This window comes from Lactuca virosa, chromosome 5, assembly GCF_052849685.1.
Source record: "Lactuca virosa cultivar CGN04683 chromosome 5, Lactuca_virosa_CGN04683_v6, whole genome shotgun sequence".
NCBI classification, from domain to species: domain Eukaryota; kingdom Viridiplantae; phylum Streptophyta; class Magnoliopsida; order Asterales; family Asteraceae; genus Lactuca; species Lactuca virosa.
This window is the reverse complement of record NC_136430.1, coordinates 25,364,173-25,377,324: the sequence shown is the minus strand read 5'-3', so window position 1 is coordinate 25,377,324 and position 13,152 is coordinate 25,364,173.

The following is a 13,152-nucleotide window of genomic DNA, read 5'->3' as shown; positions in this document are numbered from 1 at the left end:
AACCCTTAAGAAATAAATAAGATAATGGGGTTGGGGTAATTTGGTTGATTGATTGTTGTTTAAGTATAATAAATTTATTTGTTATGGGTTGAAAATCCTATATGCTCACCAGGCTTCCAAGCCTGACCCACTCAGCTTTTTATGATTACAGGTAGTGGACCTCGAGCATATTCGGATGATGATGATGATTGATTTTGGATTATAGGCCAGTAGTTATAAATAACTGTTGTAAGGCTTATAATGTCTTGTTTATGCTTTTGATCTGTATCGGAACATGACATCCCGAGGTTTTGATATAAAAGGAAATTATATATTTCTTAAAGAAAGGTTTTGACAAACTTTTATCATGTTTTGTTTTGGAGACCAATTCCGCAACATCTTTTAAAAAGATTTCTCTTATTTTATTTTAAAAATCATAAATTAAATCGGTCTTTTCTGGCCGAGAAATTAGGGGATGTCACATAACACCTAAGATTAGGTGTTGTATTGGTAAGATACACAATGACAACCATTATCTTGCACTTCTCTAAGCAAATGTGTAAAACAAATCTCGAATTCCAAGCCAAATGCAAATCTGGTACTCAAATGAAATATGGAAATGAATGAAATCAGAACAAATACTTACTAGGAATGGAGTGGTGGTGACTTCTACTCCATACGAACTTCAAGAATCTTCAAGAACTCACTGTTATTCGTATCCTAATCATTATCCTCATCTTGGGACACATTCTCTATAATTTTATTGAACTTGATTCCCTTCCTCTCCCTGTCCATGGCCTTTCTCCATATACCCATATATGACTCTTCGTGATCTTAAACCCTTGTAAATCCCAAACTCGGTGTTATACCTCTAGGATTTTATGATTGAAAATAAATATTGTATAGATCTAAGATGGTCTTAAAGAAGTAAGGAGGAGTCAACTGGAAGCCTTGATCTAGATTGAAAATAAGTCTTGGTCTAGATTCAAATAGAGGAGAGAGAGAGAGAGAGAGAGAGAGAGAGAGATAATGATGATGTCTTTGTTGGTGGTGATAGTTGAATTTAAATTTAATTTATATTTTTTACTAAAAATAGGGGTGTTCACAATGCGGTTTGTTGCGGTTTAGAGTCGAAACCATAAATTGCACTACATATGGTTTGGCAGTGTCTCTTTGGATTCTCAACATTCTTGAAGTGTTTGATGTGTTCAAGACTTTGGCCAAATTCAGCCACCCTCAGATCGAAAAACATGGAAAATAATGAAATTTGTTATGTAAGTTTTGCCATCCTTTTTGCACGCCAAGTGTTTGTTGTAATGACTTAATGGATTTTCAGGTAGTTATCTATGTGGATTTCCTAATTCTCTTTTGTATGTTTGGACGTGTACTTGGTAAATCTTTGAGAATAATATTTTCATATATAATTTAAAACAAATTCTACACTAATGAAACCTATGTAAATATCAATTGATTGTGGATTCTGTACAACAAGTTATAAAAGTTGGTGCAGACACATCTAGAAGTAACTTCGAAAGAGGAAGTACAATATAGTTTTATCCATGATTGGTATAGAAAAAAATTTGAACAATTAGGGATCAATTAAATAAACAGGAGGCGGACATCATCTGACATTGCAAGTAAAACCATTTTGTGAATAATATATTTTGAAATTCATTTTCTTGATATGTGTTGGTTTTTGGTTTAAGGGGAGTCTACATCATTGAGAGAGTTAAGGATTTTTTTGAAGTAATGCATGTTGATACGTTTGAAATCGTAAGTGTTGAAATTGATTAATCGCAATTAGTTTTTTATTCACTTTTTGATTAGTTAGATAGTTCAATTTTTGTGTTTGGAGTATAATTTTTTAGATTAATTTTAGCGAGATTGAACTAAAAGGTTAGCTAATTTTGTAGTGGATTTTCAATGGTGCGTTCTCATAGAATTCTGCTGATAAATTGATTTTTATTTGATATGGTGTGCATCTAGACATGGTCAGGGGCGTAATGTTGAATTTGTTGTCAAAGATGGTCATAATTCTATTATAGAATTAAGTAGTCCTCTAAATGTTTCAAATGGGTGTGGCAATTCAGTGGCGATTGAAGTTCACAAATCATATCTTAGTTCTTTCGAAAAAAAAATGTATCTTAGAGATGTTGCAGTTGTGAAGAATAGTGATGGTAAGAGATGTGTCAGATTGTATACTTTCTGCCATGATTAAGTTGATAGTGAAATATTAATATTTCATTTCATGGCAACATTATAAAAGCACTTCTAAGAGCATAGAATCATAGTAAACGTTTTTGAGAGTTTAGAATATGAAGCAAAGGAGGTCAACAAGAATCGAAACTCAAAAGGCACTTTTGAACTCGTTTACTGAATCGATTGTTCTTTCATTTATTTTTCCTTCTGTTTTATTTATTTTGTTTATATCATTACTTCTATTTGATTTATGATGTAGTCTTTAGTAGCCACGACCAACTTGTTGGGTTTCCATGATTTGCTTGTTAGGTACTCGTTAATTTGGGTTACTTTGTGACCTTCACAACAATGTCGTAAAAGAAATAAATGAAAGTCGGTTGCTATAGTACATAAATAAATGATAGTACATTGACTTAAAAGAAAAAATTAGAGTACAATGTTGTAAAGCAAACAAAGGAAAAAGGAAAAGTATGATGTTGTTCTAACATGTCATAATATCAATTAATAGCAAGGTATTTTGGGGTCTCCTTACTGGCTCCGGCTAATCGTATACATCGCATCCTCCTTGATTATTTTGAAAACCATTTGAAAATCATTTTAAAAATATTTTTCCTTAGTTTGAGACTGGATTCACATGAGTGTTCCTCCAATTCACTCAAACCAAGGCTCCGATACCAACTTGTAAAATTCATAAAATTCATGAAAATTTTTAAATTTTAAATAATCCCAAAACCATCATTGTTTACAAATTATTTTCAAAATAAGTCCAATATCAGAGAAATCCCAAAATTGTGAAACAAAACATGAGGAGGTGCACGATCACGCCTTCGCCTTCCCGCGATCATCTGAGGTACCTGAAACATAATCCAAAACTGTAAGCCCAAAGCTTAGTGAGTTTCCTCCAAAATACCAGTACATAAAAAATAGCACAAATATAATAACAGCATGCAATGGGTCCACAACTAACAGACTGGATTACCCCTGAGCCCACATCATAAGTCTGGTTTGCCCCGTGGGCCCGCAACTTATGTTTGGATTGCTCCCCGACCCTCAGTACGAGTCTGGCATGCCTTACCCGGGCCTGAGCTCGTATCTGGAATGCTCACGAGCCCTCAGTATGAGTCTGGCGTGCCCTTCCTGGCCCTCAGCTCATATCTGGTATGCTCCAGGGTTTGTTGGCTACAGCACGGAGCAGTACAACCTCAACCCAACCCACACCATATGTCGACATATAACAGATAGTATCATATACAGATAAACAGGCAGTATCATAGGTAGTCATACAGATCTACCAAACTAGCATATCAAAACTAGCATGCACATCTACTCCTTACTCAGCATACACAATATCAGGTTATCAAACCAATGGGCCGGCCTTGGTGCCTTCGACCCGAAAGTATAGCGAGGAAGACTCACCTCACAAGCTGAACATAACTGATAAGGTTCAACTCCGAATCTCAGCTCTCTACTCGAAACCTACATCCACCATGTGACCAATTCCATCAAAATCCCAAAATACCCAAAATGCCCTCAAAATCAAACTTGGTCAACCATGGTCAAAGTCAAAGTCAATGGTCAAGATCAACAGTCCATGTTGACCCAACACGTCGTGTGCACTAACAAACATGTCGTGTTTCGATAGAAATCAGATGGTCGGGAAAACCCCAGCCAACACACCGTGTTGGCTTGCAAACACGTCGTGTTGGCTTGCAAACACGTCGTGTTTGCCCCAACTTAATACATTCAGTTATTCCTTCGATTCCAGGGACTCCAAGGCTCAGATCTGAAATCATATGTTATCAAAAAGTATAAAGTTTCCAACTTTGTCCATTGGGGCTACTACAAGTGTTCAAAAACTCATGCACAAGGCTTGAAGATTCAAGGGCTTAACCAATAAACACAAAACCCTTGAGATTTGGAACCCAAATTTTCCATAAGAGGTTCTAGCATCAAAACCATCCCAAAGGTTGGTGATTTATAGACATGCATGTTCAATGCACGTCTTGAACTCAAAATAGTTCAAAAAGGGGAAATTATGACCTAAACTTCATGCATGGCATCAAAACTTGGCTAAGGCCTAGATCCAAACCACTACAAGGTCACCTTGACCTGGAGATTCATAAAGGTGCAAACTTTATGAGATCCATCCATTGTAACATTCAAGAATAAGGAGAAAAAGGGAAAAAAATCAAGATCTAGCTACATAGAGGAATAAAAATCAGATATTGGACACTTACAAAGGTCCAGAAAAGTGCCAAACGGAAGATGAGGGTTTTGCTTGCTAGATTCTTGCTTCCTTCTTCCAACTTTCTTCTTCTTTGGCTCCAAAAAACACCACACAAGCTCACAAATGAGAGGTAAGGATGATTAGGGTTCATAAGGGCCAATATGCGGTGTTTGGAGGCTGATAAAAGATCGGCCCTGGGGACTTAAGGAGATTATATAGGGTTTAAAACCCTAAAATTTAGGGTTTCTCATCCAGCCGCCAACACGTCGTGTTTCCCTCACCAACACACAGTGTTGGTCCATAAAAACACGCTACCCGAAAGTCCTTCAACACGCTGTGGTGAGGCTCCACCATGCCGTGTTCCAAAGGAAAAACATGCATAGTAGTATAAATCTCATACTTGGAAATCGGGATGTTACAAGAATGGCTAGTATATTCGAAAGAGCTTGACAAGGTTTTTTTCTATTGTAAAGTGTTTAGAAAAGAGATTTAGAAAGGTAAATTGGGTGATGAAGGTTATTCAGATTGGCACCCTATTACCACTAGAGTTAAAGAACACGAAATTTCCTTAGATCATCTCACAAATAGGAAAAAGTGGTTTGATATGCGTAAGAGATTGAACTTTAACAAAACCATTGATAAAGTTCAATAAGAGCAATTCAAGAGAGAAAGAGATTGCTGGAAACAAGTCCTTTTGAGAATCATTGCAGTAGTGAAGTTTCTTGCTAAACATAATTTAGCATTATGTGGATCAAATGAAAAGTTGTATCGTCAAGGTAACTATAGATTGTATATTTTTTCGTTCCAATTACACCGAATACCTTTTTGTTAATTATTATGACTGTTTCCACTTCTTATTTGTTAATTGTATGTAACAGGTAATTGAATTTTTTTTAGTGTCATTGAAATGTTGGAAGAGTTTGACTTGGTTGTCAAAGAAAATGTGCGACAGATCACAAGTGACGGGCTTCATGTGCATTATCTTGGGCATACGATCCAAAACGAACTAATACTTTTGATAGCTCAAGAAATTAAAAAAGAACTTATCAAGAAGATAAAGGAAGAAAAGTACTACTCAATCATACTTGATTGTACTCTTGATTCAAGTGACCAAGAACAGATGACTATAATAGTGATGTAATTTAAGTTATCATATAATTTTGTTATCGTCGAGGAGTCGTTTTTAGGTTTTTTGAATGTTTGTGATACCAGCGGAAAATGATTATTTGATATTACACTTGAGGAGTTAAAGTCTCTTGGTCTTGAAATTGATGATATCCGTGGTCAAGGCTATGATAATGGAGCAAACATGAAAGGAAAACACCAAGGAGTGCAAAAGAGTTTTTTACATCTAAATCGTAGTGCATTTTACACTCCTTGTGGTTGCCATTATCTTAATCTAACATTATGTGATATGGCTAACAAGTGTGTTAAAGGAAAGAACTTTTTTGGACTCATCCAACGCATATATACTATCTTTGCAAATTCTACTAGGAGGTGGGAAATTTTGAAAGATAATGTTCAAGTTTGGAGTCTTAAATAATTGTGTCAAACTCATTGGGAAAGTCGAGTTGAGAGTGTAAAGGCTATTAAACTACAAATTGTTGATGTACGGGAAGCTTTACTTCAAGATGGAGAAAAAGATAATGATGCTGCAATTTCAAGTGAAGCAACTTCAATAGCAGAAAAAAACTTGGTGACTTTGAATTTTTGTTATCAATTGTTATGTGGTATCAAGTATTAAACCATGCAAATATGTGAGTAAAAGTTAAAATCAAAGGATATGCATCTTCATAATGTTATTACATAAATAAATTTATTGATTGGGTACTTCAACGATTATAGAGAAATTGGCTTTTCAAAAGCGATTGAGGAAGCTAAGCAAATTGCTATTTAAATGGTTGTTGATCCAATATTTCCACAAAAGTGTTTGATTCAAAGGAAAAAAAAGTTTGATGAGAATTCAAGTAGTGAAAAATTTTCATTTACAACTGAAGAGAATTTTAGAGTCAATTATTTCTTATACATTGTTGATCAAACTATTTCTTCTCTTAAGACAAGATTTGAACAATTCAAAGAGTATGAAAAAGTATTTGGTTTTTTATTTCCATAAATTTGAGGGGAATTGAAGATAAAGATCTTAAGTCTTCTTGTCATCGTCTTGAAAAGACACTCAAGTTTGAAGAAAGATCGGATATTGATGCCAATGAACTTTATACGGAGTTGAAATTTTGAGATTGTAACGACCCAAAAATCAAGGGTAAAAATTTCATTTTTAATATAGCTAAACCATTGATACCATTTATTTCAAACAATTCAAATCATCATTAACTAAGACATTTATCAGAGTTCATCCCAAAATCATTCACTACGGAAATCATAGGTGTGTGCACTGCGATCAATCCGAGATCTTCCTTTCCAAATCGATGATACCTGGAACTAAAACTATAAACTGTAAGCACAAAGCTTAGTGAGTTCCCCAGAGCATACCCCACACAATCCAGATAACCATATAATCCATATCAGCTATCACAGCTACATAAACCATATCAATCACATATCCATATCAATCACATAGCCATACATAAACACATATACGGATGCCATGGGCTCGTCCCCAGGGTCTTACTCCAGCATGCCATGGCCTCCTGTGACATCTCCTAATTTCTCGGCCAGAAAAGACCGATTTAATTTATGCTTTTTAAAATAAAATCAGAGAAATCCTTTTAAAAGATGTTGCGAAATTGGTCCCCAAAACAAAACATGATAAAAGTTTATCAAAATCTTTCTTTAAGAAATATATAATTTCATTTCATATCAAAACCTCGGGATGTCATGTTCCGATACAGATCAAAAGCATAAAGAAGACATTATATGCCTTACAACAATTATTTACAACTACTGGCCTATAATCCAAAAATCTCTCATCATCATCCACTACCTGTAACATAAAAAGCTGAGTGGGTCAGGCTTGGGAGCCTGGTGAGCATATAGGGTTTTCAACCCACAATAATAATAAACTTATTAAGTTCACCAATCAACAATAACCCTGATTACCCATTCCCGTTGTCCTCATTTTACATCCCTAAACACCTATTACAAGGGACCTAGCCTAAGGAATATCATCGGGATGGACACTACTACTAAGGGGACTCCTCAGCCATACATGTCCTAAAGGCAACCATGAGGGGGATGGAGTACGCCAATGAACATTTAGTTCACCAACACCTACAAGTTGCGAACCTGCTAGTGTTCCACTGGACTGTCTAGAAAGGTCCGTGGTCGTCATCTATACTCCGCTAGACGACGACAACAACAACAACAACAACATCGAGGCCTCTCACCATTTTAACACACATCGACTATTTCATCTACCCATGTTCTACCCAACATATTTGTAGATACATTACATATACAATTTAAAACTTGTATAAAACATCCATTCAACAGTCACCTCAAATAAACACTTAATATAATTACACATAGCACGTATTTTATAGAAAATACTTCATATCTAGGTGTAAGATTAAAGTGACTACACGTTCACATGATTTGATGATAATCGGACAGCACTTCGTTCCCTAAAACGGTCGTTTCTAATAAAACCGGGAGTTTTATTGAGAAACCGGGCTCTGTGAGGGTCGGGCTTCAAAACCGAAAAGATAAATTTCTCGGGCTTCTCGGGCACTTCGGGACGTATTTCGGGTGTTTGGTATGATACCGGGGCTTTAGGGGAAGTTGGAATGAAAGAAATATTGAAAGAGGGGTTAAAAATGACAATTTTTCAAAGTATCACCGGGAGGTATCGCACCCTCCTATTTATAGGGGCGAGGCTCCTGATCCAACGGTTGAGAAGCCTCCACGCGTCAGCAGATCCAAAGCAAAGTCACATGGGTCGCACGTGCGAGGGGTGGGCCGCTGACTTTTGATTGGACCGAAGTCTAGGTCCGAGGTTCGGACCCGAAGCAAGAGGGAAGGAAGACAGCTGGTGCGAAGGTCGGACACGCGGTAGGTGGTGCGAGGCTCGGACTAGGCTGCACACGCGTCACTCCTCGGATGCGCCACAGCTTCGGATGACTCAGCAGATTTCGGACACGTGGCACGCATGCAGCGAACGTGACGTGGCCGAAGTCCACCTATGCGAAATTTCTCGGATTTGACATTTTTTTCTCGATTTTTGTGCAAAAACTTCTAAAATCCATAACTTTCGCATACGAGCTCCGTTTTTGACGTTCTTTATATGCACGCGTAGGTAAAATTACGCTCTACAACTTTCGCTTAGACTTCGTCGGCTAATTTTGAATTTAATTTTTATATTATTATTTTTAACAGACAGGGACAGGAAATCCGTTAAAAATTCATAACTTGTTCATCTGACGTCCGTTTTCGTCTGTCTTTTTACCGCTGTACTACTATTGACGAGACCTTCGATTCTCGTTTAGGTTGTGTCGGCTAAAAATCACTCGATCTAAAACTCGAGTTTTTAGCTGTCTACTGCTAAGCTGAAACTTAGAAAAATCATAACTTCCTCATACGAAGTCAGATTTGGGCGTTCTTTTTATACATACTCTCGGTTTAACGAACACTACTACTTTCGTTTAGATCACTAAGGATAAAAAGTAGTTTATCAAAAACTCTCTTTTTACGTCATTCGGCACTGTGCCGGTTTTGTCGCGAAACTTCGACAGGTCATAACTTCTTCGTTATAACTCGGATTTCAGTATTCTTTATATATCCGTAATCCTTGTCACGACCACTACAACTTTCTTAATAGATATCGGCTTTATCTAATAATTATTTTTGACGCTCATTTTTATTCTTAATTAATTAAATCCTAGTAATTAAGCATAAAACACATAATTCACATAATATTCACATAATTCCTTTTTATTTCTTCAAAATGAGTTACAAAGGTTAACCTAGACTATCACATCAATATTAATGTCTAGCCTAGAAACACGGGCGTTACAGCTTCCTACATGGTCTTACACCTAAGTGTCATGGGCTCTCCCATGGTCTTTAATAGGAAAGCCATGGGATCTCCACATGGTCTTACATCCGATTGTCATGGGCTCTCTCATGGTCTTTAGTAGGAAAGCCATGGGCTTTCCACATGGTCTTACATCCAGGTGCCATGGGCTCCCCCCATGGTCTTCCATGCGAGTATCACAAAGACAACTAGCATACCACATACCACATAGTCAATAGCATATCACATAATCACTAGCATAATATATATACATGCATACCAGACATACCAGTAGTGAATCTACAATAAAAACTACAACTAACTGAATGGGCCCGTGGTGCCTTAGACCCATTGGTATGGTGAGAAGACTCACCTCTCGAATGCTGAACTGATAAGCTGAAGTCAGACATATCCCACACGCTGCTCCTTCTCAACTGTCCATAATCATTAGGTGATTAAGTTGACACAAACCCATAAATACCCTCAGGTCAACCCTGGACAAAGTCAAAGTCAACAGTCAAGGTCAACATTCCATGTTGACCTCGACTCGTCGAGTATAGCCAGCCACTCGTCGAGTTCTTGCTGAACTTGTCAACTCACCGAGTCACTTGAGTGACTCGTCGAGTTTCCTAATGTTTGCGGCCGTAAAACCTCAACCGCAAACCCCTGGCCGTAAATCCTTTGGCTGTAAACTTCTTGGTCGTAAACCCTTTGGCCGACTCGCCGAGTTGATTAATGGACTCGGCGAGTCCCTTTAGCCCTTCTCGTTTTCGGTCCTTTACAGTGGAAACCAAAGCTCCAAATCACACATCCAACCACTTATGGTGTAGTTACCACGTAAAGTTGCAAACTTTACGTGTTATGCAAAGCATCCAAGGGTAGAAACACTTAATTAAAGCTTTACAAGGGACATAGAGCATGAAGGGGGCCAAGACTTGATAAAGTTGGCAACTTTAAGTCCCCAAAGGCCCTGAGATATCCAGATCTAAAGCCATATGCTCATAACAAGCTCAAATCCAAGAATGATCCCAAACCATGCTAATAATGGCCATAACTTCCTTAGAAAGAAATCTAAGCAATGAAAAGCCAAGGTTTCGACTTTATACCTGAAAGTAGCTGAACACTGGAGGAAATCCCGGATCTACTGCCTTCCAGTCAATACAACCTCTTCAAGCTTCAAGTTCCTTCCAAAAGAGCACTAAGAATCACTCTCCAAGCTCACACACACACTTAAAGAGAGAGGGAGGGCACGAACTAGGGTTTCTATGGACAAAAGGGGAAATAAGGGAGGCTGCAAATGAGACATAAGTACTTTAAATAGGGTACCAAGCCCTAAAATTTAGGGTTTCCTTTATAGTGCCTACTCGCTGAGTCGGGGCCTTCCGACTCCTTGAGTAGGATCAAAATCCCGCGATCCTTTAAATGACTCTACTCGTCGAGTTGGGGCTCCCAACTCACCAAGTCCCGGAACCAAGACTCTAAAAACTTGCATCCATTAAGCAATTCCTAGAACAGGTGTTACAAGTCTCCCCCACTTGAACTAGACTTCGTCCTCGAAGTCTGTCGTCATAAAAGTCTGGGTAATGCTCTCGTATCTCCTCTTCCGGCTCCCAAGTCCATTTCGAGCCTCTTTGGTGCCGCCATTGCACCTTTACCAATCTTATTTCCTCATTCCGAAGACCCTTGGTCTTCCTATCAATAATCACAACCGGCTTCTCGATATAGTTCAGACTCTCACCCACCTGAATGTTGTCCAACGAAACGACTACGGACTGGTCAGTGACACACTTCCGAAGCTGAGACACGTGGAAGGTGTTGTGAATCTGGCTAAGCTCCTCTAGTAGACCCAAGTGATATGCCACCTTGCCCACCCAGGCTGAGATCCTGAACGGGCCTATATACCGAGGCCCCAGATTGTCCCTCTTCCGAAACCTGATAATCCCTTTCCAGGGAAACACCTTCAGCAACACAAAATCCGAAAATGAATGAATTCCTTGCAACCTGATCACATCTGCTTCATCTGAAATCTGAAGTCTCGAGGTGGTCTGCCTCCCTGACAGATTGCCCACATTGAATCATCATCGAAGTGGTTCCACAAGAAAACCTGTCTAAATAGAATACTTCCCACTCGCAATACCTTGAGGCTTCATAAATAACAAAGTCACTGATCAACTGCGGCTAACCAATAACAAGCAAATCCATACACAGACCCCAAATCACTGAAGTCGCTCCTACTCCTCTTGCTGACATATGACTGCTTTCCTAAAGAACAATCGGGGACCTCCCTGGCCCCAACCTGTCTACCAACTGTCCGGAACACCGTACACCTACCCGATTACTGAGCCAAACCATACTCAGCAGTCCCCTGCGACCTCCGAAAGATACCTCGTCTACCCATAACTGCCCTATCTCCTTCCATCCGACTGATCCATCCGATCGTGATAGGCTGACAACCTGTCGCCACTGAATCTGATGCAAAAGGTGAATACTACCAGAATAGTTGTATTCTTACATTGTACCCAGTCTCCTGTGACCTATTGTCCCCTGATTCATACATGTCGTGGCTCTATTACTGGTAGAGCCACTCGAGGCATATCACAATGGCTTAAACTACCATCAAACTAACTCGTTCACCACCCCAGAATTCTTCCCTCGACGCCCTTGGCATACAGATGCCCCACATCCCATCTTACTGAAACAAAATACTGCACGAATTCCGATTCGGGTTCCTATCCAAATCCGAATTGTTACTCCGCTCCTATCCATAGATCCTTGAATCGGCATTTGCATAATGCACCATGACTTCCAGTTATCCTTTAATTGACCGATTAATAATTACCCTTAGCCGATTCCCTGAGACTTCCAGTCTCACACCCGGTCCAACCACCAGGTTCTTATGAGGTCCAATATCAGGGCTACCCAGCCGTAGCCCTACTGAAACATACACTACTCGACCACAAGATCCTGTATCACAAGGTCCAACCCTTAGCTCAGCAGTCTCTACCGGTTCCATCCTAAATTCCCATAACCATCCGCGCTCGCCCCCGAATAACTGATCGGTCAATCACCTCTGGTCCTGATCCTAACTAAGTTGTGGCTCCCCCACAACCCTGCGAACTAGCCTGTCCTAGTCCAAATCACCTGAAAGAATCCGTGAACTTTACGGCACCCCCGCAGTCTTACAACACTCTCTACTGCTAGTGAATGTTACGGCTCCCCCGCAGTCTTACAACATTATACCCTAACTGGCCATTAGTGAATGCTACGGCTCCCCCATAGTCTTACATCACTATCACCCTTGCTTCTGACCTGGATACATGTACGGTTCTCCCCCACTTAGATTCAACTAAGTCTGCTCGGCACACGAAAACTGAAGGATTCCCAATCCTCATTACGATCCAATGTTCACCTTGCTGACGGCCGGTGCTTACCAAATCTTGAACACCATGAATAACCCTTCCAAAACAACACAATTCCCGGAATCCAACTAACACATCTTGTGTCCCAACAATGCCAATTACTCTAGTTGTTCACACTGATATCACATTCAGATCTCGGAGTCCAAAGGTCGGTTGCTCCCACAATACTTCAGCGACAACGTCTCTCTCTCTCCCTCGGCAACTCCGAGAGGCTTTCCAAACATAATTGCTAAGGTTACTGAAACCTAGCCAAAAATCCCTCGTAAGAACCCTTGAACCAACCCCAACCATACTCAAAATGACACTCGAATGCTGGAAAAATCCACGATATATCAGAAGATGACCCCGTTCTACTCCAC